The 26,510-nt window shown below is 43.3% G+C and overlaps 1 long non-coding RNA gene across 1 annotated transcript; it reads left to right on the top strand.

The window, feature by feature from the left end:
* Nucleotides 1-2,654: 2,654 nt before the first annotated feature.
* Nucleotides 2,655-3,489, top strand: LOC309352232. The gene is made up of 2 exons (XR_014161174.1): nt 2,655-2,931; nt 3,200-3,489. It is a non-coding gene; the product is annotated as an uncharacterized lncRNA (long non-coding RNA).
* The last annotated feature ends 23,021 nt before the right edge of the window (nt 3,490-26,510 follow it).

Here is a 26,510-nt window from a genome sequence, read left to right as displayed (position 1 = left end):
AGGGTTGCCTTCAGATGCCTTCTAAAAGTCAGGTGGTTGTTTGTTTCCTTGACATCAGATGGGAGGTCATTCCACAGGACAGGTGCCACTACCAAGAAGGCCCTCTGCCTGATTCCCTGTAACCTCACTTCTCGCAGGGAGGGAATCGACTGAAGGCTCTCGGAGGTGGACCTCAGTGTCCAGGCTGAATGACGGGGATGGAGATGCTCCTTCAGGGTTTGCAAATACTAAAAACCAGTGGCCTCTGACCTTCCTAGAATTCTTCCTACCCATCAGCTAAATTGCCCCGGTGTTCTCAAACATACTCTTGCATGTAACCCGTCTCCAGGCAGTGCAAGAGGGTTCCAGGCACTAACCCAGGGTCCATGTTTCCTTTTGGAAATAAGGCAAAGCGGAGACTGTGGTGTCCTTATGATATACGGTTTATTTACACATATCTGCAACCTGAGCCTACAACGAAGGCGTTCACGGCATCAACACCCCAACAGCCACAGCCACACAGAAATCAAGCATCGTGCTCTGCCTACTGCTTTGCTTCTCGGTCCCATAACGCCTAACTTTAAGGTTCTAGTTCACATTGCTCCTAACTCTCTATCCTCTAAGCTCTGGCTTTATCTGTTATGGGCTATTTGCCATCTCATGCCAAGTCCCTTTGATTGAATGTTCTCTTAATAACCCATCACCCAGGCAATCACCTCAACACAAGAGGCTAGCCTGGCTTAATTAGCTTTTACCACTTGTTAGATCCATGCACTATCAGTGTCCAGCACACAGCTCAGCACCTCAAGCCTTAATTAAATTCTAACACTTGCTGGATCCTGGGATGAAAGTGGTCTGGCACTCAGAAACTCATAACACTACTAACTTCCAGGGGTAAAAGCAACTGACAAATCATATCGCTTGCAAATTCAAAAATATCCAACCATCTGGAAGGATCCTTTGATATAACTATGAAATTGTAGAATAATTATTTGAGCCTTTTAAAAAAAGTTTCCCTCGTTTTTATAATATATCTCTGCAGAATAAGGACTAGCAGATTACTTTTAAAAAAATGCTAGTAACTAATGGATAAAAAGCACAGAAAGGTCTTGGTAGACACATGCAGCCCAGAGCTTGTGGATTAATCATCCTTGAGGTAGGACATTGAGATTGATACAAACTTGCAGAGCCAAGTTTTAAGCCAGATGTACTGATGCGACTTTCTTCTTCTGCAGTGCTGTGATGGATGATCATCTTTCCTGAAACGACAGTCTCAGCTGAGCTTTCTAGTAAACTTGTGGTGACGGGAAGGCAGTTTGCTGTTTGTCTAGCAGTTTTTGTTGTTGTTCTTTTAAGTGAAGCCTTTTTGCTTTTAAAAAATGAGAGAGGAGACACTTTTTTAAAAAAAAGATAAGAGGAATGACTTTCCTTAAAAACAAAATCAGTGGCTCCACCAATCTCAAGTGTGTTTTAGCCAGTCTCCCTGGCTTCCCACATTTCAAGTAAAGCTCAGGGCAAGAGAATAGGCGGTAACTTCTCCCGTGGAGCTTTTCAAATCAGGCAGCACAGACAGCTGGGGAGGCTGCAAAGTGCTGGAAAAATGCTGAATGGAAAGAAAAACACCCACATAGCTGTTACAACCTAATAGGTTTTGGTAGCCATGGAAGAGCTAGCATGTAGAATTGCTGCAAGTCATGTTGAGATACTTTTCCGAGAGTCATTTGGATAATGCTTTTGTACTTGGGCCAGAGAGATGTTGAATTACAGTCTCTGCTCAGCCACAAAATTCACTGGGTATCTTTGAACAATCACTTGGAAAGGGCCACGACTGAATGGTAGGGCACACACTAAATGTTCAGTTTCTCATTGTTGTCAAATTAGTCTCACCAGCTGGAGGATTGATGAGAAATCCTCCTGGCAATGATCTCACTGATCAAGCTGGAATTTCAGGTGATCCCTGAGGTAACCTGGACCTAAGTGGCTGAGGGCTTTGTAAATCTGTTCTAAGGATCAAATGGGGAAAATCCTTAAATGGGGTCAGGATAATGCTAGGAGAAATAAAAAGAAGAAAGGTTCTGGTCTAAGATTTTATATTTATATCTACACAATGAGAGTGCTATGTAAGTTAAAAGGTAAAGGACCCCTGGACAGTAAAGTCCAGTCAAAGGCGACTATGGGGTTGGGCTTTCAGGCCGAGGGAGCCAGTGTTTGTCTGCAGACAGCTTTCTGGGTCATATGGCCAGCATGACTAAACCAATTCTGGCGCAATGGGAGACCGTGACAGAAACCAGAGTGCACGGAAACACCATTTACCTTTCTGCCACAACGGTACCTATTTATCTACAGTACTTGCACTGGCATGCTTTTGAACTGCTAGGTTGGCAGGAGCTGGGACAGAGCAATGGGAGCTCACCCCATCAAGGGGTTTCGAACTGACAACCTTCCAATCGGCAAGCCCAAGAGGCTCAGTGGTTTAGACCATAACGCCACCCATGTCCTGAATAAACAAGCACACAATCACTGATAGGTGCACCTGCCATTGTGAGGCTCAAAGCAATGAAGATGATGCCTCCCCAGCTGCTGCCATTGGCTGTGGGTTTCTTGTGATGTCACAAAAGCACTTGGCAACTGAGTGGATATAAAGGCAGGCCAAGGGGAAAGCCCTTTTCTATTTCCAGCAGGACACACCTGGCAATGGATGTGACATTCAGCACTGCCCAGGTTTCTTCCACTTGGAGGAGGCAAAGTGGTGAATGGAAGGAGGCAATCTTCTGGCACTGGGATGCTAGGGAGCGATAATAAGGCAAGTGTGCTTGCTTGAAGGCTGCTGGTATCTGTGATTAGAAGCTGGCGGACATCTCATGATGGACCTAACAGTTGCTTCTGGCACAATGGGACACCGGGACGGAAACCAGAGCGTACGGAAACGTCGTTTCCCTTCCTGCTGCAGAGGTACCTATTTATCTACTTGCACTGGCATGCTTTCAAACTGCTAGGTTGGCAAGAGCTGGGACAGAGCAACAGGAGCTCACCCGTTGCAGGGATTCAAACCGCCAACCTTCTGATCAGCAAGCCCAAGAGGCTCAGTGGTTTAGACCACAGCGCCACCCGTGTCACTATGTGCCTATGTATCTATATCTGTCTATCTATCTACCTAAATGTAAGAATCAATGGATGGATGGATGTAGATATATTTATGTGTTCTCTTTGCTTTCAACAGATTTAGGCTGAAAAGGAGCACGTGCACTGAAAGTTAACAGCTGAGGAAACTTTTTTAAAAATGATGAATTACTCCACATTTACCGATAGCGAGGTCATCGGAAGGCACTTCCTCTTTAACTGCCAAATGACACATTGCCGTTCTGAATGCTCGTGTATCCCAAGTGACCCACTTGGCGTAACCAAAATGAAGGAGAGCAGCTGGAGAGAGCCGAAGGAAGGGAGGATGTGGTTACTACGCGGAGGAAGAGAAAGCAAACATTTAAAAAAAAAAATGCTTTCTTCAAAGTCTTTTCCAGTCTATAAAATCTCTTCTTTAAGTGGGCTTGTGTACACAGAAGCTTGCCATTACAGGAAGTTAGTACCTTTTGGAACATCTCTTTCTACTTTTTCAACCACCCGTGCTACTATTTCCTTTCGTTTCCTTTGCCTGCGTTCTGACATTCTGGTTTGGGGATCCCTTTTCTTTCATTAAAAGTACCCCACATCAAAAGCTCGCTGAAACTAGCACAGAAGAAAGGAGGAGTGCATGTTCCTGGCAGCGTAAGCAAGGAAAAATACAACTGCCTGATAGCCGCTCCTCTCACCAGGTGGCTCAGGACAGATGATGCTGTTTTGAGTAGCCAGTGATGTGGAAATGGACAAAGAGGTTTAGACACTCTAAGTAAAAATACGATATGGAAACTCGGAGGCTCAGAAGCTTTTATCTGGGCTTCAGACTACCCCTGGATATATCATAATAAAGCAATCCCCCTTTTTCAAAAGCTTTAAAAGTCTTTAGAAAAGAGATGGATTTCCCTCCACCCCCTTCTAATTGAAAGGTTTGGGGGTTGCCTTTTGTTTGTTTGTTTTCAGGACATCCTGGGATTCCTCATCAATTAATGGGGGGGGGTGGAAATCACTGTTCATTTTTTTAATATGTTTGCTGTAGAATCCTCTTTATTGCAGGCAGTATTATTATAGCTGAATTCCAGGAATGAGCATAATTGTACCTTTTAACTAAATCAGTTTGACCTTATAAACCTATAGTATGGCAAGCGAATCGTATTCCCTTTCTCGTTGTTAATGTTTGTGCTTGTAGTTGAGTGGGCATTTCTGTCTGAAGGTCAGTTTTTTAATGTCAGCTGGGTGGAACTTTGTGTTGTTGTTTTATTATTACTACCCAGTGGTTTTTTTCTGGGGGTACGCATACCCCTCAACATTTTGTGAATCTTTGTACTTTTGTCCATTTACGGTATTTATTTCCCCCAATTAGAACTGTAAAATGGTGATATTCTTGAGTCAAAATGAGAGTACTCCTAAACATTGTTTAAGAAAAAAGCAATGTTACTACCACTGTTATAGCATGAGTTGTTTGTTTTTCCATTGGTTTTGAATATGCTGTGATGGAGTGTTATGGCTTTTTAATTGCAGTTTGGCACTGTGGGGTGCCTATGAGCAAAGAATGCAGCGAAGATGTTTGCTAAATATTACAAATGACACCCTTGTGTGTGGTACGTATCTAATGAAATGTATTTAGTATGAGAAGGGGAGAGATCAAATTGACTAGTGAGCAGCAAAGGCAGAGCCTGGGTGAGCAAAACATCATGGGCAATACAGCATAATTTTGTTTAAGTATCACACTTGTTATAGCATCATTATAGACCCTTTACAGATGGGCCAGTTTATTCTCCCATAGTGAGCCATTGCAGATGGACGTTCAAGAGAAAGCCTGGTGATTATGAGGAGGAGAAATTTATTTATACTTTGCATTTTTCCCTGATGGGACTGAAGGTAGCTTATAGACAAAAATAAAATAAAAAATGCTAAAAAGGTAGGGGGAAATCTTTTTAAAAAAACAGTTAAACATTGAAATAATTAAAATGATATACATATTTTAAAAATCTATTAAAACCACACCAATAATCACAATAAAAACAGCATGGCACCAGCCCATTAGTTAAAAGCAGTCCATTCCCAAAAGCCTGTTGGATCAAGAAAGTCTTCACCTGCTAGCAGAAAGACAAGGAAGGAGCCAGGAAGGAGCCATGTATTGTAACCTTAAAACTCTCCAACTCTCTTTATGATGTTATGAAAAGAACAATCACCATTCTTTCTGCTCTGAAGCCTTCTCACAGATGCCTAAATCTCCTCCTTCCCTGGGTCCTTTCTAAGCAATCTGAGACTATGCCAACGCCTCTGTCTCTGCTCCTCCCTCTTCATCCCTCTTTGAGTCCTGGGAGGCTGAGGGAAGGGAAGCTTGTTGCAGCAGGAGACACCCTGGCTTCTTCAGCAACCTGACTCATCTCTCTGCCTCTTGGTCTGCCTCCTCTCTTGTTTCAGCATCTGCCTCTGATTCTGCCACAGACTCTCCTAGCTCACTAAGCCCTGTTACTCCTTCAGCTTCTGCCATCTCCTCTTTCCAGTCGTCTCCCTTTTCTCCCTCTGACTGTGGGGATGATTAGGGAGGCAGGAGAGGATATATTATTTAGCGATATCCTTCCTAACTTGCGCTAGCAAGTTCCATATTCTAACAGAGTTCCAAACATCCCCCTTTTGAAATTATGCAGCGATCAGCTTGTTGCTGACTTATCTATTAAAGATTCCTTCCTGGTAAGATCCCTTCTAATCCCACTTAAAAAGAATAAGCACAAGAATCTGATTAATGTTAATATAAAAGTAGTTTACTCACAGATTCATTCAGGTTCACAGACATATCACTGAAGGCAGGCTTAGGTTACATAACAACTACAGTGGTACCTCGGGTTACAGATGCTTCAGGTTACGCGATTTTGGGTTGCGCACTGTGCCAAACCCAGAAGTACCGGAACAGGTTACTTCCGGATTTTGGTCTCGCGCATGCGCAGAAGCACTAAATCATGCTTTGTGCATGCAAAGAAGCGCCAAATCGCAACCCGCATGTGCACAGAAGCGGCGCTGCGGGTTGCGAACGCGCCTCCCGCACGAATCACGTTCGCAACCTGAGGTTCCACTGTAGAACTATTCCATAAAGAAGTTAGTCCCAAGTGATGGCGACTAAGCAGTCACTTCTCCAAACACACAGCAACATACAAACTGGAGAACACACACTGATCAGAACATGGAGGCCGTGTGCGCCTCCATCAAAGTACAACAGACCACACCCTCTTCAAGTCACATGTAGTGGAAGTCTGTCTCAGCTCAGGAGGAAACAGGAAGTCTTCTCCTGAGTGGTACAAAACATCCCCTAACATGTCCACAGTAGGAAAGTTGTACTTGACTGCAGTTTTACATCCCACACTGACTCATCATCATCCCACCCCCAATCTCCTGGCTCTGAGACTTCTTCCCTTGGGGGTTCCCCCATCTGGTGCCTCCCACCATTCTTCTGTGTCCAGCCAGTCCATGATTGGGAATGACGAACCTGTGGCCCTCAAGATGTTGTTGGATTCCAGGCTCCCATAATTCCTAACCGTTGGCCACAATGATTGCAACTGATGGGAGTCCCAACAATGTTCGGAAGTCTGCAGGTTCCTAACCCTTGCACTGAAATATGCAACGGGACAATTGCATTAACAATAATATGTGAAGGATGTTAGTTATAAGAATTGTGTTGTTTCATATATTGCTATTGTCTGTTTGTCAGTTTATAGTTTGTTTATTTGATTGTATGTTTGTTGGTTGGTTGGTTTGCTTTCCTGGCATAAGTGTATCTATTTTAAAACAATAAAGAATCATAGAATCATAGAATCATAGAGTTGGAAGAGACCACAAGGGCCATCGAGTCCAACCCCCTGCCAAGCAGGAAACTACTTTAACCCAAAATGAATTCATGCTGCTGCAAAGGCAAGGAAGAGTGGCTGCAATTAGCTCTCTCCTTGCTAGGAACATGCGATGAAGGAAGAGGTCTCTATGTACCTCTGCTTGTATGAACTCCTGAAAAATTGAAGCCAATCAGAGAGAGGTGGGTTTGATGGCACACATTCTCCATTAAGAGAATGACAATTGGTCCTTACTTGTAACGAAGTCCCAGTGAAAGCAATGGAACTTGTATCTAACTTCCAAGTGGATGCTTACCTGACAGAAAACAAAACAAAACAAAACCAAAAGATATGCATAGAAAAAAAAAATAACAATAATATATGAAGCAGCAGCAAAAAGCATAACACAAATTAGAATGCCTGGGTGACTGAAACGCCTTAAACTGGATTGTGTGTGTTTTTATTGTTATTTTAGCTGTGCAGTTATTCAGTGTAACCCCTTGCTGAGCAAGTATGGGAAAGTGGCCTAGAAATGTTTTCAGTAAATTAAAAGAAAGAAAGAATGCACCTTCCCCCTCTGCACAGGAGAATCTCACAATACTGAAAAATCCCTCGGTTGGAACATTCCATTCTGGGCAGCAGCTTCCCAGCCTGCCAGTCCATGTAGGGGCTGCATGCCTGGGTGGCCTATCAGCAAAACGTTTCCTCTCCATATCTCCATTTCCTGTGCAACGTCATCTGCCTTCTGTCAGATAGTAGGTTACTGTGACAAAGAGTGGATATGTAATATGCAAGTGAGTAATGGCAGAGCAGAAAAACCCTGTGCTGTTTTACTCAGAACTGCTAATTGCTGGCCCTCAGTTTGTTTCCAAATGCACTAGGAAATTCAATTTCCCTAATGACTAGTTAATGGGTGTGCGTCTGTGTGTGTGAGAGAGAGAACGAGAAAGAGAAAGAGGATGCCTGCACAAAATAAAAACAAGAGGAAGACTGCTTTTAATCAACAGGGACTTGAACAGATGCTGGCTGTGTATCTCTTCCTCCTGAACCCTGTAATTTCTGCATTTCCCATCCTTCCCACTCCTTCCAGGTGCCTTTTTCATCCAGCTCCCATGAGCCAAATCCCTGGCATTGCCCCATTTAGTTATACACTTGGCCACTACTGACTGACGGAAACAAAAGAAATTCCCATTTTATGGATGCCGTGGGCTGATCCTAAGCAAAATCACTCACTCTGCCACTAGAAGGACATTAGAATAATCATATTGTGCTGTCCAAGTGACTAAAGGTTAAAGCCTGGGCTTAGGAGGTAAATTTGGAAAAGTTACATCCTGCAGAGGGGGGGAAACTCTTCTGGAGCACATCTGTTCAACACTTTGAATAATTGTTGTTATTTGTTATCCAATCCAATTGTCAGATAGGGAGGTTGGAGTTCTTTTTATCAATTTTCCATTTTTTTTCAGTTATTTTTTCTCTGTTCTTTTTTTTTCTTTCTCTTTTTTATACAATTGTGTTTTGTGAGGATCATGAGCATTCTTTTCTTTTGCTTTATTTTTCTCCTTTTTTGATATATTACTTTTTATTATAAGGGATGGAAGGATCTGTCCATTTTGCTTCTCTCAGTTTCTTCAATTCAGTTCTCCACATTGCTGCTGAGATTTGCATGTTTTTCTTCTCTTTTTAAAAGAACCCTCATGAAAAAAATTCAGCGATTTAGTGCGAATTGCTCTTGATGCACAACACAGCAATCCCTGCCCCAGCATGGCCTAATGGTACAAAACATGCCAGGGCGCCATTCAAATCTCAGTAATGGCACAACCGGGTGCAATAACTTTGAATAAGCTTCTGTTTCTCAGCCTTCAGATCTCTTGTGTAACAGAGGCATAACCTGTCTAACAGGTTCGTAGTTAAGGATCAGTGATAAAACACAGCTTTCACTAAATACAGAAGGGGGAGATTTTTTAAAAGAAAACAACCACATATGAGCATAAAATCATATGATGCTCCCACACAGTATAACATGCATGATAACTGAGCACTTAAGCAGTTGTATTAAAGGGATCAGCAGTGTCAATCACACATTTTGCTTAAAATGATCTTGCATCTATTGCATCTATAATAATGATGGCACCTTAGTTGGACACTTTATAAAGATTTAAAGGTAAAGGTACCCCTGACCATTAGGTCCAGTCGTGACCGACTCTGGGGTTGCGTGCTCATCTCACTCTATAGGCCAAGGGAGCCGGCCTTTGTCTGCAGACAGCTTCCAGGGTTATGTGGCCAGCAGGACTAAGCTGCTTCTGGCAAACCAGAGCAGCGTACAGAAATGCCATTTACCTTCCCACCGGAGTGGTACCTATTTATCTACTTGCACTTGTGCTTTTGAACTGTTAGGTGGGCAGGAGCTGGGACCGAACCACAGGAGCTCACCCCGTTGCAGGGATTCGAATTGCCGACCTTCCGATCGGCAAGCCCTAGGCTCTGTGGTTTAGACCAGTGTTTCCCAACCTTGGGCCTCCAGATGTTTTTGGCCTACAACTCCCATCATCCCTAGCTAGCAAGACCAGTGGTCAGGGATGATGGGAATTGTAGTTCAAAAACAGCTGGAGGCCCAAGGTTGGGAAACACTGGTTTAGACCACAGCGCCACCTGTGTCCCTTTCATGAAGATTTACTTTTCTTTAAATTAACACTTCAGGGATGGAGAACCAAGTCTAGGTGTTGTTGGTCTCCCATCATCCCTGACCATTGAGCATGCTGGCTCGACCTGATAGTAGTTTGAGTCCAATAACACTTTAGAGGGCCACAGGTTCCCCGTTCCTGTGATAGATCCCTTTGCAAATTCATAGGTCAATCAATACTCCTCAACATTTTCAGAAGGCATTCCACTTAAGGACAGATAAGTGTGCAGGCAAGGTGTACGCCCAGTCAACTAGACACCTGGAATACTGTGTCCAGTTCTGGGTGCCGTAATTTAAGAAGGATATTGACATGCTGGAACGTGTGCAGAGGAGGGCAACCAAGATGATCAAGGGTCTGGAAACCAAGCCTTATGAGGAATGGTTGAAGGAGTTGGGTATGTTTAGCCTGGAAAAGAGGAGACTGAGAGGAGATACGATAGCCATCTTCAAATAGCTCAAGGGGTGTCACATGGAAGAGGAAACAAGCTTGTTTTGTCCTGCTGTGGAGGTTAGGACTCAAACCAATGGCTTCAAGTTACAAGAAAGGAGATTCCGACTAAACATCAGGAAGAACTTTCTGACAGTAAGAACTGTTTGACAGTTGAACAGACTCCCATGAGAGGTGGTGGACTCCTTTCCTGGAGGCTTTTAAGTAGTAGAAGAAGAAGAGTTTGGATTTGATATCCCGCTTTATCACTACCCGAAGGAGTCTCAAAGCGGCTAACAATCTCCTTTCCCTTCCTCCCCCACAACAAACACTCTGTGAGGTGAGTGAGGCTGAGAGACTTCAGAGAAGTGTGACTGGCCCAAGGTCACCCAGCAGCTGCATGTGGAGGAGCGGAGACGCGAACCCGGTTCCCCAGATTACGAGACTACCGCTCTTAACCACTACACCACACTGTCTCTCCAGTAGAGACTGGATGCGTTGCAAGGGGTTGGGCAACTAAAATTCTATGATTATATGAAGACTCAGGACTCTCTACTACTATTCTGGAGTTAACCCAAGTTCCTTTCTATTTGCTAAAATGTACGTTCATGTACGTCAAAATCTACACATTCACAGCCACTTGACTGCAGGGTTTCTTCTCTCCATATCGACCTTGATCCTAGCAAAGTCCAGCTTCCACTCCACTCCCTTAAAGCTCCAGCATTAGAAGTTGACCAATATGTGGAAGATAAGTCACTGCCAATGCTAGTTATAAGCTAAAGAAAACTCAGCATGAGCACTCGGATGTGCAGTGTTGGCAGTGTGACAAAGTGTGATTTATTGTTTGTGATATGCATGGAAGGAGGTTTGGCCTCTTGCCTGACTCTGCTTGGTCTGTTGCTTTCCTTGGACAAACCATCCACTTGTGCTAAAGACAAAATGTTTAGCACTAGAACCTGTTTTCATCACAATAGATGTAGGGCAAAGCTGACAAATTGCCTCAACTGTTTCCATCTCTCTTTCTAATATACACCACAGTGATTAGCCCTAACCCTAACCCTTCTCGTTCTTTCTCTGAACCAGGCTTAGACTGGACAGCCCTTTAAGTAGAGGACTGATTCTGTAAAGTAGGACACATGGCCACCCTACAACAGAGCCTTTTATCTCCATTGGCTAAGCTACTGTAATCCTAAGGGTCACTGGTGCCAGTGTCGGATTTACGTATAAGCTAAACAAGCTATAGCTTAGGGCTCCACTCCCTTGGGGGCCCCCAAAAAATTTAAAGGAAAAAAACCTGGATGTGCATTTCCAAAATATAAGGAAGGACACCAAAATCCCGCCTTTCTTCTACTTCCCTTCCTCCCCCACAACAAACAGCAAGATGAGCGCTGAACACCATAGTTGCCTTTGAGTGGACTTAACCAGTCCAGGGGTCCTTTACCTTTACCTTATGTTTGCAGTGATGAAATTCAGGCCGCAGTCCCTGGGAGTAAGCTCCATTGAATTAAGGGCCATTTTCTGATTAAACTGGACTTTTGATTTCCACCATGACAGCAGACAGGACCCAAGTGAATGTATGCAGGCATAAGCAACTGGGAAAGAATTGTGGAAATATTTCACAAAGACGCCGGGGTAACAGTTGGCCTTCTACCAAAATGAAATACATTTTGCTCCAAATAATTGTGCTACTTCAGTGCCGGATTTATGTATAAGCTAAACAAGCTATAACTTACGGCCCCAAGAGTGGGCCCCCCAAAAAAAATTAAAGGGAAAAAAAACCTGGATGTACTTTGATAAAATACATATTTTGTTGTGTGCAAATGGCTTTAGATACCTATTAGGTCCATAAATTACCATACAGTGTAGCATATATTCAACACAAAAAATAGTGACACTTTGTTGTTGACAAAGGACAGCTGGACATATCAAGGGGCCTATTACCTTCAGTAGCTTAAGGTAAAGGTAAAGGGACCCCTGACCATTAGGTCCAGTCGTGGCCGACTCTGGGGTTGCGGCACTCATATCGCTTTATTGGCCGAGGGAGCCAACGTACAGCTTCCGGGTCATGTGGCCAGCATGACTAAGCCGCTTCTGGCAAACCAGAGCAGCACACGGAAACGCCGTTTACCTTCCCGCCAGAGCGGTACCTATTTATCTACTTGCACTTTGACGTGCTTTCAAACTGCTAGGTTGGCAGAAGCAGGGACCGAGCAACAGGAGCTCACCCCTTTGTGGGGATTCGAACCGCTGACCTTCTGATCAGCAAGTCCTAGGCTCTGTGGTTTAACCCACAGCGCCACCCATGTCCTTAGGGCCTCATCAAACCTAAATCCGGCCCTGCTGGTTGCTGCTGGTTGAGCTACTTCAATTTTGAGAGACTTGAAATAGCCTGTCAACAGACATTTGGGCTTCATATTGTTACAGATTGGGGGGCCTAAACCCTAGAAATTAATAAATGGTGGGGTTTTGATTAATTGAGGTGTGGGTGAAAGTCTAAGCTGCAAAGCTGCGCCAGACAAGGAGTCCTGAAAGCCAGCCTGGCTGGCCTAGCGAAGAACAAATCTGTTCTGTTAACATGACAAAGGGGGTTAACGGGTCACCTGAGAGGAATCCTTTGGCCTGGGGAGACAGGTGTTGCCAAGGTGATGGAGTATGTGTTTGAGGTGACAGGAAAAGAGAGGTTTTTTAGCAAGGTGTTCTGGGAAGAAGGAGAAGCAAGAGGAGAGACTGGGATCCATTTTGGGCAGGTTGGCTGAAGGCTGGCTAGGAGAGATGCCTTGGATTCCAGGGCTGCGTTGCTGAGGGGGACAAGCCACACTTGAAAGGACCATGCTGAAAGGACCATCTGGACTCCCTTCAGGCAGACTGAAGGTGTGAATAGGTAAATAAACCGTATTTCTGAAAGCTATGGCAGTCTCCACCATGTCTCAATTCTCCAAAGGAACACAAATGCTTGGTGAGTGCCTGGAACCCAATGGCTTTTTGTTGCCTCTTGGCAGAGAGAAGGGGAGGCTCCCTACTTTTGTATATATTTCTAGCAGGGTACTGACCTGACATGAACTGCTATGAATTTCCTTCTGTGGTTGTGGCATCCAAATTTAAGGCCACCCACGGTGAAATGATCATTTGGTGTTCTTTTCATTTCATTATTAGAAATGTATGGCTCTTTCGCAGACGGACAGCCAGTTCAGCTATTATTTCAAAGTTCTGGGTGTTCTCCAGTACTGTCATATAGATAGGATTGTGACAATTTTATTTGTGTCTTTCTCAGCTATTTGGGAAGAAGCTTCTCCCCACTCCCCATTAATTGATTCTGTTCATTCAGAACGTAGAGCTAGGAAACACGATGATTTGTATGCAAGCTGTTTTTACATCTCTCAGGACACTTATGCATGCCAAATTGTGCCAGTTTGGGGGTGGGTTGACGCATATTTTTTTCATTTAATAGAAATACTACTTTCCTCTTTCTGCAAGCAAACAAAACGATAATTTACACTTGACTTTGCCTATGTGAGCTGAAGAACAATGTCCACTAGCTTTAATTCATTTTGCCCGTTAACATTCCAATTCAATGTGGTACAATTTTCATTTTAATAATAATAATTTATTATTTATACCCCGCCCATCTGGCTGGGTTTCCCCACTCTGGGCGGCTTCCAACTGAATATTAAAAACAATACAGCATCAGACATTAAAAAGTTCCCTAAACAGGGCTGCCTTCAGTTGTCTTTTAAAAGTAAAACAGTTGTTTATTGCCTTGACATCTGCTGGGAGGGCGTTCCACAGGGCGGGCGCCACTACCAAGAAGGCCCTCTGCCTGGTTCCCTGTAACCTTACTTCTTGCAATGAGGTAACCACCAGAAAGCCCTCGGAGCTGGACCTCAGTGTCCGGGCTAAACGATAGGGTTGAGACACCCTTCAGGTATACAGGACCGAGGCCGTCCTGTATTTTGACTGATATTTCCTAATGTTGCCTTGTACAAATCTCGGATGCAAGACCCATTGCTCTTGTAGTTTACCTGTCACATAAAATCTTAAAACAACCGCAGCGCCCAGAATTCTTTGAGGGGGAAAATGGACTTTGAATGTGCTTCAAAGATATAGTGTGTATTCAGCCAAAGCAATAAATAAATAAATAAATCACAGAGGATGTGGGGACTCTAAATGCACTTCCACTGAGGCCACTGAGGGGTTTTGCGTTTGTGTGTTTGAATACTCTTTTTAAAAAGCCATAGAAAATCGGCTGAAAAGTCAGGTTGTCATTTTCACAGTGCTAATTATAATACCAGTGAGAGTTAATTATATAATAGCCATCTGGGGAAATCTATCAATTGAGTCAACAATCTGGAAAGGACTTTAAGCTGTGATGTGATTAGATTGTTACATAATGTTATCCCAGGTATCCTTAGATGGATAGAAACTAACTTGAAAACACAACATGGTTTGGCATGGTTAAAACAGCCAAGCAAAGGCTGGGATCCAAATGAATTAACAACATGGAGGAAAGAGAGAGAGATGCGTACAGATAAAGCATTGCTTTCATTTTTGCTGTAGCAGTTCCTACTTTCAAACAGGCTATAGCTTTGCAGTAGGAGAATCTGCACCAGCTGCTGGGTCAGGTGAAAGGCTCATCTAGTCCAATATCCTGTTCTCACAGTGGCCAACCAGATGTCATGCACAAACAGGACCTGGGAGTAAGAGCACTCTCGCCCCCAATGCAATTCCCAGCTTCTTATCCATAAACTTGTCTCTGAATCCACCTACGGCAGGCATAGGCAAACTCGGCCCTCCAGATGTTTTGGGACTACAACTCCCATCATCCCTAGCTAGCAGGACCAATGGTCAGGGATGATGGGAATTGTAGTTTCAAAACATCTGGAGGGCCGAGTTTGCCTATGCCTGACCTACAGCACCTGCTGTCACCTCCCCTCACTTCCAAGATGGAAGAGCCAGTGTAGTGTGATGGTTAGAGTGCTGGACTATGACCTGGGAGACAAGGGTTCAAATCCCAAGGGAGCAGAAAAGACTGTTTCTGTATGTGACCACGGCTGCACAAATGTTATTGGCCCAGAGATGGAAAGAAGATAAAGTCCCAACCAGAGAAGAAAGGCAGATTAAGTTGATGGATTGTGCCAAAATGGCAAAAATGAACAGAAGAATCAGAAATCAGGAAGACCAAAATGTTAATAAGGAATGGGGAAATTGTATAGTTTATCTTAAAAACCATTTTAAACAGTTAAAATCGTTAGTAGGATTGGAATACAGTCAAACCTCGGGTTACAGATGCTTCAGATTGTGTGTTTCTGGGTTGTGCACCGCGCCAAACCTGGAAGTACTGGAACGGGTTACTTCCGGGTTTCGGCACTCGCGCATGCACATAAACACTAAATTGTGCTTTGCACATGTGCAGAAGCACTGAATCGCGACCCGCACGTGTGCAGACGCGGCGTTGCGGGTTGCGAACGCCGCAGGTTGCGAATGTGCCTCCTGCACGGATCACGTTCGCAACCCAAGCACAGGAGCCCTCTCCCCTGCTGCTGTTTCCAGCAACTGGTATTCAGAAGTACTGAATACCTCCAACTGTGGCAACAAAGCATAGCCATTGAATTAACTTCCTGATGATGATGATGTGAATTTATATACCGCCCTATACCCAGGAGTCTCAGGGTGGTTCACAGAATAAAATCAAGATATAAAACCACAAAATATCTATTAAAAATGAAAACAGAAACCCAAACCTCCCCCCACAAAGAAACACATTTTATTTTATTTTATTATTTTTAAAAAAATAAATTTTATTAGTATTTTCCACACAACAACAACACGAAAAATATTGAAAAATAACCATACACAAAACACAAAAATCAGCATACCAAAAAAAATATCCATATCTTACAAGTTAATAATATAAACACTAAAAAGAAAAACAAACACTGACTTCCACCAATCCCATAGCACCTCCTTTACCTCTCATTGTATCTTCCTGTTTTCCTGTTTTCCTTATCATCTCTATCCTAGCATCCAGATATAAATCCCTCTTTCTTATCCTTTCACTTCACAAGGTTATTCCAGACTCAGCCAGATTTCTGTCCTTGAACCTTGACTTTTAAGGTATTCATTTAAGCACTCCCATTCCTTTTTCACTTCACTTTTTGGTTTTTGTCTTATTATATCTGTCAGTTTGGCTAATTCTAAATATTCTGAAAGTTTACATACCCATTCTCCCCTAATGGGTAACTGATTCCCTTTCCAATACTTAGCCACCAGGATTCTTGCTGCAGACATCACATATAAGAAAAAAATAGTTTTGTCTTTTGGAATATCATCATTTAAAATTCCTAAAAGAATTTAAATTTAAAATTCCTAAAAGAAACACATTTTAAAAGGGCATAGGATGTAAACTGAATCAACCAAAGGCCTGGTTAAAGAGGAACGTTCTTGTCTGGCGCCTAAAGGTGTATAATGAAGGCTCCAGGCGAACTTCCCTGGGGAGAGCATTCCACAGACGAGGAGCCACTGCAGAGAAGGCCCTGTTCTCGTGTTGCCACCCTCTGAACCTCTTGAGGAGGAGGCACACGAAGGAGGGCCTCAGAAGATGATCTCAGGGTCCAGGTAGGTTCATATGGAAAGAGGCGGTCCTTGAGGTATTGTGGTCCTGAGCCATTTAAGGCTTTATAGGTCAAAAGCAGCACTTTGAATTGGGCCCGGAAACTAATTGGTAGCCAGTGCAGTTGGACCAAGATCGGTGTAATATAGGGCCCTATATGGTGCCACATATATCAACAGATATAAACTCAAAAATGGTGGCAACCCTAAACAGTATGGCTGCGTGGTAGAGACTTCTTCCATGGCAAATGTCCCATCTACCCAATACTCAGAGCAGACCCACTGAAGATAATGAACAAAACTTAGTTTTGTTAATTTCGATGGGTCTACTCTGAGCAAGGCTCAGTTGATCACAACCCAATAGCTACTGTGGTTCTCAAAGGCCAAGGTCATTACAGGCTTTTTACTGAAAATGTTCATTGGTTCTTCCTGCTTTTGATTCAGAAATGGTCCATTTAATAGTAAAGAAAAAAATGTATTAGCCTCCTTAAGACACCACCCTTGGGCTAGATTAGATTAAGATTTTTATTGGCTTTCCCTTCACAATGACAGCTAAACCTCCCTCAGGGGGGAAAATGCCTTGACGCAATCAGGACTCTCCAGCAAAACTGCTCTTAAATAATTTTCACCACTTCTTGACAAACCTCTGAGGTAGGAGACATTTATTACTGAGGACAACAGGCCATTGTTGCCTAACGTGGCTAATAGCAACCTCGTCTCGCCCATACTTTCCCCAAATTAAGATAATTGCTGAAAGTCATGAAAATCAGTGGTTTTAGATTGACACATTTCAGTTCTCAAAAGCGGATTAGCTTCTGTGCTCAGCAACAGCTCAACACCCTCATAAAATCAATGCTAAGGTTCTAGAAAGGCATCAAACTCGCTCTACGCCCAGTAATTAAAAATATTAAGCAGAAGAAAGCAGCAGGTGTAACACAGTTCTTTATTCTCTGGAAAATGACATGCAGCCTTCTAAAACAAAAGTCAGGTTACTCTGGTGAAGAGCAGTGGACAGAGTCAGTATGGAGAACCTCTGGTCCACGTTTGACAACTGAAGCGTTTTTCACTATGTGTCTATCGCTGTGACAAATTGTATCTCCCTGGGTGGTGAACAACACTGCCTGTACTGGGCATTTATTCAGCAGGTAGACACTGATGGGAATTAGTAAGAGGATATATTAATTATATTTAATCCTCTACAGACTCACATGTGTAGGTTAATAAACAAGGGGGCAGGCTGGTACAGAATATTAAGTCCCATTGTTAGGCAGGTTAACAAAGCATAGGAATAGGTTCCAGGCCAGGCATAGGCAATCTCCAGCCCTTCAGATGTTTGGGACTACAATTCCCATCATCCCTGACCACTGGTTCTGTTAGCTAGGGATGATGGGAATTGTAGTCCTAAACATCTGGAGGGCCGGAATTTACCTATGCCTGCTCCAGGCAAACAGCTGCCCCTTCAAGGCTTCCCACTCACCAGTCATGGTGTGGAGCCAGAGAAGTCTAGGCAGCCTCAGAGATCATAAAAAGGCTCAGCTCCGAACAAGCTGTCTGCTCTCTGAGCTCTGTCTGAGGTTCTGAAAGATCCTTCCCTTTAGGCACCCTAACCTGCCTGCTTCTTTTCTGCCTCGCCTCCAGACTTCTTGCTCAATTTGTACCCTCTCAACCTGCCTGTGGATTCTATTCCGCTAAGACAGGACATCTCTCAAATGTCTGAAAGGGTTTAAAGTGTGCGTGTGTCACTTCCGCCATGCTAAAAAACATCCATCTTCATCCTTACTCCCTGCTTTCAAGCCCTGCCTCAGAATTGTTCTCCTTGTAGTCATATTAAATTTTACCCTGGCTATAAATAAGCTTCAGAGCAACTGCTGTTTCCTCAAGATCTCCGTCTATGCCTTATGTAACAGGTTGACTGGGTTTAAAATCCAGATTTATACTCCACTCCATCAGCATGTGGAGAAGAACAAAATTCCAACTAAAAATGTGACTGGAGAATATTTTTTTGCTCAATCAGGGCAAGGCTGATTGAAGCAATTTACCCATAGTTATCTCCAGGGTACTTTAGTATTCCAGACTCACACCTGATGATTTACCCCTAAAGAAGGTTATTCTGTCTCCTGTCACAGACAGAAAACAGTTGTACATGAGATGGACTTGATGACCGAATGCTCAGAAAAAATGCCAGTGGTTTTGCAAGGCCCAAGCATTTCTGCCATTATTGCTTCATCTTTCATAGAATAGAGCCTTTGCATTGGAAACAAGCTAAACCAACTGAAGCTCTGGAAGGGGACTAGGGGACTCTTGAGAACTCTCAGCAACCTTAACAAACTACAGCTCCCAGAATTTCTTTTTTTATATATACACATTTTTATTGATTTTTAAACATATCCGTTCCAACAGCCATACAACATATCTTCTCATCTTATACAATATTTTAGACTTCCGTCAACACCTCTGATGATGTTCCGTTCTTTATCACTTATTCTGCCTTTTTAAATTTCTATATTGCATTTAATTGTCCTTAACTAATAATTCTTTTCATAGTCCTTCTTGTAATATTTCAAATAATCCACCTTACAAAACTTCTTGCAAACCTACTAGCATAATCTGTTCATCACAATTACTTTTCAAATAGTTCATATATTTACTCCTGTCCTCTAAAAATCTCTGATCCCGCAGGCTTCGAATCCTTCCTGTTAATTTATCTAATTCAGCATAGTCCATCAATTTCATCCTCCGTTCTTCTTTCGTCGGTAGTTCTTCTTGCTTCCATTTTTGTGCCAGTAATATTCTTGCTGCTGTCGCTGCATATAAGAACAACTTACCATCCTGTCTATTAATATCATCTCCTACAATGCCAAGTAAAAATGCTTCTGGTTTCTTAATAAATGTATATTTCAACATCTTTTTCATCTCATTATATATCATTTCCCAGAAGCCTTTCACTTTTTTACATTCCCATCACAAGTGATAAAAAGTTCCTTCCTTATCTTTACATTTCCAACATTTGTTACTTATTTTACACATTTTAACTAATTTTACAGGGGTAATATACCACGTATACATCATTTTCATCACATTTTCTTTCAAAGCATTGCACGCAGTAAATTTTAATCCTTCCTTCCAAGCTCCCAGAATTCCTTGAGGGAAGCCATGACTGTTCGAAGTGGCATCATAGTGCTTTAAATGTATGGCCTATGGGAATGTGGCCTGTGATTATAGAGAAGCAAATGCAATTACAGTCTCATTCAGAGTCCTGTAGGGATACTAATTCCTCGGAGGATGCCTTCCAGGGGATGTTGGTTGGGTGTTGCTTTTGTGATCACTGCTGCACTTTTGAGGGAAATCACCAGATCACCTGTCACCCAGCACATAGCGGGTGTGTATGGGGAAGGGAACTCACAGGGGCGCTGTGCTGAATAGAACTTGACAACCCCTGTTCATGTTTGCAGTCTCCACATTTGGGGTTTGTCTGGCCATTCAGACATATTTGGGTGGCAAGCAATGCATTGTTTGGTTCTGTGAGTTGTGCCTCTCCAGGGGCTAGCCACAAAGGGACAAGCCGATTCTGTCAGCTGGCAGTCACCTGCTCCCCGAGCAAGGAAGGTGGAAACAGATGGGACTCTCCTCTTTCTCTGATGTTATCACTAGACAGCTGTGGCTTTTGTGCGGGGAGAAGGAGATAACATCACAGTTCTAAAGGACTGCTGATGAATTATGGCTCTCTCTCTTCTCTTCTCTTCTCTTCTCTTCCCTCCCCCCCCCCCTTCACTTCGCTGCTGTCAAGGCTGCTTAGTCACTTGATAGAACAGTTTAGGCATTACTGACGGGTTTTCTTGCAGTAACTCACAAGTTACGACAACAGGAACTGTATCCGTCTCCAAAGCAGCCTTTGGGCTTTTCTTTTCCCCCTGGTCCGCTTGTAGAGATTATGGCTTTGCAAGAAGTGAAAGGGAAATGTTATTAAGGGTTAGGACACTTGCAGATCATTGCAACCAGTGGGAAACAAAACAGGCAGTCAAACCACAGAATCTAAATAGGGGAAGAGACGAGAGGGTGAAGGAATCAATGAGGCTCAGTCTTGCCTCGGCAGATTTTGTGGCATGCCTTCCATCTAGAATATTTTGGTGATTTAGGGCTCTCTTTCTCGGATCAGATAGTTTGTGAGCCTTATTTGATAACAGAATATTTTGGCAGGTGGAGACAAAAGCAATGAAAGGAAAACAAAAAGGGATGGATATAAAAAAACAAGTGAAGTAATTTCCTCCTTTGGTTTAGGCTGATATATAAAAAATAGTGGCCACTGAAGAGAAAATACGGATGACATAACAAGTTAACCTGGCCTGGGATTTGTGTGCAATTAACACTGGAAGTGTTAATCCAAATTCAAGTTATGTCAACATCAGAGACAGTTGGTTGAGTTCCCCACCCCAGAAGATGGTTCCGATCAGGGCTCTGCTTTAATTTTTTCTTGTCCAGGAAGCCAGTACTTTGCTAAAGATGCAAAGTTTGCCCTCCATTTTATAATTAGGCACTGTCTTCCTTTGCCTCGAGGCAAGCTGCCTGTCAAAAGCTTCCCAAATATTATTTGTGAGTAGCTGTTGGAGACTGGAAGCCATAATAAACTGCCTTTGAGACACGTCCCCACGAGGGCTACGCTGGAAAATAATGATGCCTGTTTATGGGGAATTTGGAGAGCTCAGTACGGTACTGTTGGAGGCTTTGGAGAACTACCGTAGATCAGCAACTTTCTTTCTGAAACCAAATGGAGAGAAATGGGAATCCCAACCACCGTTCAAGCTGAACTTCATTGGGTACTTTATTGCACTAGTGAGCTTGTGATGGCCAAAGCAATCATCATTTTATCTCTCCAGATGTTTAAGAACATAGCCTGGTCCCTATGCAGGAGGAGATGGGAGTCCTTCCAGATTTCATTCACCCACACCTGATTGCAAAAGAGGTACGAGTGTTGTTTGGCAACAGAGACCCCTTTGGGGCAAGCCATGAAGGTCAAGCAGCTCTAGCCAGCTGGTAGTCACCTGCTGCACAGTGAGACACTCAGGAGGCAGGCAGAAACAAATGGGATTCCCACATGGATAAACTGATGTAGGCAGCTGCCTTTTGTGCTGGAAAGGGAGAAAGCCACAATTTGCAACTGTCAGCAGCAGATTCCTTGCATCCTCCTACCGCATGGCAAAGAACTCGCCGTTCTTAATTACCAGCGTGGATTTGGCTTCTTGAAGCAGTGATGCCAAAGTACCAGCAATTGCCCAAAGCCTGGGCACTGGGATAACAAAACAATAAAAGGGTGCTTGTACATAGCGTCAGCCTGCTTGCTCTCGGGCACAGCTTCTCATCTATTATTACTGACAATGGTGGAACAGCCAGTTCAGCTCCTACAGCAAGTGATGTTACTGCTTAACACCCACATCCTAGCCCTCCAGTTAATTGCAGTGTAAAAGGCAAATGCCAGTTCTGATTCAGCACCAGACCTAAATCTCTAATCCTACTGTTCGAGGGTTGTCCTGTGCTACAGATGAGCTTCTGCTGATTAACTGCTGCATCATCAAATCAGAGGGAGAGGGAAACGCATGAATCCTTTGGGACAGTGGTTTTCAACCAGTGCACTATGGCACCTTGGGGTGCCTTGAATGATGGTCAGGGGTGCTGCAAGCAACATTGGCCTCTGTCCCTCTGTCATTCCCTCCCTCCTCTGATGCCCTCTTGTGTCTGTGCCTCCCAAAAGCTTGTGCAGCTGTTTGTTGCAGCCACCCTGGCTACAAGCTCTCCAGGCGAATGGTGCCTCTGGCGCTGACTGGCTGGCTGCCAGGAGCTGAGGCGGCCTCGGAGTAAGCAAGCAAGCGGGCGAGGGAGCCCAGCCAGCCAGTCCACCAGCCCTTGCTGTTGGGAATGGACAGTGTGAGGGGAAAATGGGGCAGCTCAGAGACCAAGGGCGGTGGCAGTGGCTGCTCAGAGGACTCCCAAGGAGAGGGAGAGGAGGCTGAGGGAACGCTCCACAAGGGAGGGTGTTCGAAAAAGAGTGAGAGACTTCCAGTTCTGCAGGCAAGGGGTGACATAACTGGGCTCCTGAGCCCCGCAGGGGTGCCACAGAAAGAATGTAGTTGTTCAAGGGAGACGTGGACTCAGAAAGGTTGAAAACCTCTGCTTTAGGATGAAAAGATCAGTCAGCCCTTCACAGACCAATTCATTCTATGCAGTGCTGGATTGAAACAAGCTATAGCTTAGGGCCCCACTCTCTTGGGAGCCCCAAAAAGGGGGGAAACTGGATGTACATTTCCAAAATATAAGATAATAAAAATAAAAATAAAACCTACATACAGCAACAGTGTTTTGTGTTGTGTAGGCTCCTATGATGGAAGTACAGTGGACGCTCGGGTTGCGAACGTGATCCGTGTGAGATGCACGTTCGCAACCCGCAGCGTCTGCAGACTGCAGCGGTGTGTCTGCACATGCACAGGTTGCAGCTCAGTGCTTCTGTGCATGCGCAAAGCGCAATTTAGCACTTCTGCGCACACACGCACGCCAAAACCCGAAAGTAACCTGTTCCAGTACTTCCGGGTTTCAGCGGTCCATAACCCAAAAAAACACAACCTGAAGCATCTATAACCCGAGATATGACTGTAATGGCCTGCTAGCCTGCTTCCTAAAATATCACTGGTTTGCTCATTTCTATATAGAGTGGTAGCTTGGTTCTCCAACATAATCTGTTCCGGAAGTCTGTTCCAAAACCAAAGTATTCCAAAACTTCTTCTTAATTCTACTTCACTGTTAATATACTTCTTCTTAATTGTATTTCAGGTCCATAAATTACCATATTAGGTCCATAAATTACCATATAGCATATATTCAACACAAAAAAAACAGCGACAATTTGTTGTTGAAAAAGGACAACTGGACATATAAAGGACCCCATTACCTTCAGTAGCTTAGGGCCTCATGAAACCTAAATCCGGCCCTGATACAATGCCTTGCACTGACTGCAGAAAAGTTGGTGTAGTGCAAATGGCTCCGAGTAAATCAAGCTAGCAAGCCAACCTTACCAGCCTCATGTGAAGGCACTGAGCAACCTCTGCAGAGTGGGAGTCACACACTGTTATTTGCAGACACAGCAGCAGCTGGTGCTATTGTGCTTCCTCCAGGCTCGGCTCAGTTCTGCTGCGCATGTCTTGGGGTAGGAAAGGAGAAAGGAAAGTGGGGAGGGGGTGTAAAAAGGAAGACGGGACCACCAACAGTCTGTTGACATGCAAAGGGTTGTTTAGGTAGGCTTGGTCTCCCAGCATTGGGCCAAAGCCACTGTATCAGGGGGAATAATACAAGGATGGTAGGAGTGAAAAAGGAAAGGGGCACATAAATGCACGGTTCTGTTCACCTTGCTGAGGTCTGGCTTGCAGGAAAATATCATCACTGGGTCTTTTGCAAATCTCAGATCAAATGTAAGGCATGCCATCAAAAAGCTCTGCTTTAATCCCTCTTAAGTAAAGAGAAATTCTTGACTCCTCCAGTACTTAAAGTGACAAATATAGGATAATAAGGATGGCATAGGGTACTCTAAACTTAAAATACAGGTCTGGTTTTGGTTGGGCTTTTAGAAAATAAACAAGATGGCGGTTGGTGTCAGGAACAGTTTTAACGGTGAACAGCTTGAGTCGTAAAATTCATGCAAAAGAAAAGGAAGTTGCTTTATTAACTAATCTTCTCCTTGCTTATCCACATTTAGGAATCCCATTTGTGTCCATTGCGAGCTTGTAAACATGGTTGCCATCCTTTGTGCTGCCCTCATAAAGTTCCTCATATCTGGCTGCTGTCCTTGATGCCATTCGTGATCTCACTAAATGCCATGGAAATACACAAAAGAAATTACTTGAGGTTTGCAGCTACAGTTCTGTTCCTTTGAACCAGGTGAGTTTTCTGTAGCTGGAGAACAAAATACTACTCAATAATTATTCACAAACACCATTCATCACTTCTAGGGTACACCCCATCAATTGCCCACTATAAAAATTTGTGCTTGAACACCGCACACAGAGTGCTATGTGCATTATCTAAACAATATACCTTTTCCACCTGCCTTTTCCCCACTACTTGAATGACTCTGATGACAGGTAGAATGCATGCCAAGGTTAAAGAACTTTAAAAATACACATTATATGCAATGTGCTTTACAAGTTTATAAAATCACATTTCCAGTGCCAAGAACTTGAAATCAGTCAAAATTCAGGGTCTGTTTCCAGTGCAGTTCTAATTAATTTCTTTGCCATTTCGTTTATTGTACAGCAACTAGAATTCCCATACAATGCCCATCTGTCTTTCTTTTGCCGCGACATTTCAGCTTTACTCAGCAACTACGATAACTGAGCAGCACCTTATGAAAAGCACAACGCATGTAGATTGTAAAGTCTTTCAACTGCATTCTTCTTATTTGTTCCCATTCCCCATATCATACCTTTAACATTGTTTTGTCTAAGCCAGAGCAGGGCTGGGACACTCTTAGGGCAAGCTATGTTTTTTTTAAAAAAAACTGCTTGGCCAAATTGAGTAAAATTGACCAGTTGTGTGACTATCAACATTTTAGTGGTGATGATCATTCTGTGTGTTGCCTAATGACACCCCCTCTGCTGGCTCTTTATCAGATAAGCACTGCTATGGGCAATATAAAGCCCCCAATGGATGGAAAAACGAAACAAGACACCAAACCCATTTACCAATCACTAATTTCTTTAAAAAATCAAAAAAATTATTGATTTTACACATTTATACCAAATATAACATATGAAAAACATAAAACAAAAATCTTACAGTACTAAGATAAAGAAAAAGAAAAAAGTGTATAAACAGTCATTACTTCCAAAATCCAAGTTAACTTTCACTGTAGTCTGACTTCCTCGATTCCCCCCTAACTGAATTTCATTGTATCTCCTTCGTAACAGTTCTCCAAAATCCTCTTTCTAATACAATTAACTCCTTCAACTAACTATCTTCATCTCTTTTCTTTTCTGACTTAAATCCATATTACTATACAACATTCTTATTCTAGACCTAGGCCTATCAGATGCTTTCAAGTATCTTCTAATTATCTTATATTACAATATTTAGCTAAATAATCTTTAAATTTCTTCCAATCTTCTTGGCATTCCTCTTCTTTCTGATCGCGGATTCTTCCAGTCAGGTCGACCAGCTCCAAAAACTCCAACATCTTCATCTGCCATTCTTCTACCGCTGGTATTTCTTGAGATTTCCAATTTTTAGCTAATAGCAGTCTTGCTGCTGTAGTGGCATACAAAAATAATCTAACATCTTTTGGGGGCAATTCCATTCTTATTATTCCTAGTAAACTATGCAAAGGAATATCAGAAGTGACCCTTAAACACTCTGCTTAAATAATGGTTAGATGTGTTTATGACAAATAAGGGACATATCCAGTTGCAAACCTGAAACATCTAATTTGCCATAAGGAAATATAAGCAGGATAACCAAGAATGCACATTTCCTCAGGCCAGCTTCTACTAGCATGCTGGCACCAGTTTTCAAGCTTACAAGCCCTGCATCATCAATGAACACAGGCAAAATGAAATTAGATAGTTAGACATTTATGGTAATGAACAATCATTGCTGTGAACACATTTCATTGCAGGAAAGGGGAGCACTTCTCCCCCCCCCCCCCCGCCGCCCCCATGTAGTCTGTGGCACACTTTCGCACTGTTGTGTGGCTTATATTTGCTGATCTCCTCTTAGCCCTCTAAGGTGCAAAACCTTTCATACTGCTGGAAGCTCTCGACTCCCTCCTTTTCAACTCCAGACAATTGCATTTGAGCAAAGTGTGGCCTCCACTTCTTTTCTCCAGCCTCTTGTGTTTTGTGAA

This window comes from Podarcis erhardii (genome assembly GCF_964252035.2).
Source record: "Podarcis erhardii genome assembly, chromosome: 11".
Lineage (NCBI taxonomy): Eukaryota > Metazoa > Chordata > Lepidosauria > Squamata > Lacertidae > Podarcis > Podarcis erhardii.
This window is presented reverse-complemented; position numbering and strand designations above follow the sequence as displayed.